Raw genomic sequence first — 1,391 nt, 5'->3', positions numbered from 1 at the left:
ATCCTGTATGTGAATCTGCTTACAGAGCAGGGAATCACTGTCGAGCAGGAGATGGCAGCAGAGCTGGGAGGAATCATAACAACCCATGTCCAAAGGACAGGAATGGAGACAGTGATGGCTAACTGAGCAGCTGGCTGATGCCAGTGGGGAGCAGCTGAGAAGTGGTGGATGCAAGGGTGTAGTTAGGGGTGGGCAACAAACTGGGAAGAGGCAGAGCCAGGAGAACCAACTCTGTGGCAGGAGGAGCAGCAGCATGCTGACGAGGTGGCCGAGTGGTGAAGGCGATGGACTGCTAATCCATTGTGCTCTGCACGCATGGGTTCAAATCCCATCCTCGTCGGTCAGCCCAACAATGGTCAGAGTTTCTGAGTGTGAGCAGCTTGATGTGTGCCCCCAAGTAAGCCTTTGTTTTGAGGTGAGAGTTGCCTGGAAAGAACTTGCAAGGCTTTGAAGTGGCTCAGGACACACCTCAACCTCTTCTGTCCCCACATAGGCAAGAGGAACAAGAAGGGAAAGAAGGAAGGTCCAGGGAACTGACAGGACAGGACTCAGCTCAGCCTCTCCTCAGCCCCTGGAAAGATGATAGAGCAAAGCATCCTGGAAGTACTTTCCAAACACAGGTTGCACACAAAGGTGGTTGGGAGTAGTAAGCATGGATTTATGAAGGAGAAGTCATGCTTACCCAAGCTGGGAGCCACCTACACTGAGCTGTCTAGCTTGGTGGAGAAAGGGACAGCAGTGGGTGGTGTTTACCTTGCCGTCAGTAAGGCTCAACTAGCCACGAGAACAAAAAACTGAATACGCATAAACCACTTTCTGTCACAGAACAGTTCATGTAAGATTTTTTTGATGTGACACATTGCCCTTATCTGTTCACAGGATCTCAGAACCGTTGGGGCTGGAAGGGACGTCCTGAGATCCTTTAGTCCCAGCCAACTGCTCCAGCAGGTTCAGCTGGTTGCTTAGGACATACTCCAGTCCAACTTCCCACTAGTTTTGCACTTCCAGGGATGCCTCGTGGCTCGTGGTGACCAGCACCTGTGAGCAGCATGCCTGGACAGACCAGCATGCAAACAAGATGCGAGAAGAAGAGACTGGGGTCTGGCCAAGGGGCTCAGAGCTCAGAATGCTGCTGACCCCACCCTCCCTACCCACCCACCCCCCCAGCCTCACATATCCCTAAGGCCTGCGAGCCAGGTGAAGGGGACCGCTGCCCCCACTGCCAGCCCAGCTGGGGCTGAATCCAGGGGGAAGAGTCTGCAGGAGATGAGAAAGGGGCTGTCTGCTGCGGAGAGGTCACTGCCAGCTTCTTCATCGGCACCTTAATCTCACCTGGCCAGCCTCAGGGAAGAGAAGAAGGGCAGAACTCTTTCTCATCGACAGACGAGCTC

The 1,391-nt window shown here is 53.8% G+C and overlaps 1 non-coding gene across 1 annotated transcript; it reads left to right on the top strand.

The window, feature by feature from the left end:
- The first annotated feature begins 258 nt into the window (after positions 1 to 258).
- TRNAS-GCU (transfer RNA serine (anticodon GCU)) lies at positions 259 to 340 on the top strand. The gene has a single exon. It is a non-coding gene; the product is annotated as a tRNA-Ser (tRNA).
- The last annotated feature ends 1,051 nt before the right edge of the window (positions 341 to 1,391 follow it).

Source organism: Phalacrocorax carbo, chromosome 16 (assembly GCF_963921805.1).
Source record: "Phalacrocorax carbo chromosome 16, bPhaCar2.1, whole genome shotgun sequence".
NCBI classification, from domain to species: domain Eukaryota; kingdom Metazoa; phylum Chordata; class Aves; order Suliformes; family Phalacrocoracidae; genus Phalacrocorax; species Phalacrocorax carbo.
Note: the sequence above shows the minus strand (reverse complement) of the source record. Positions and strands in the feature narration are given on the sequence as shown.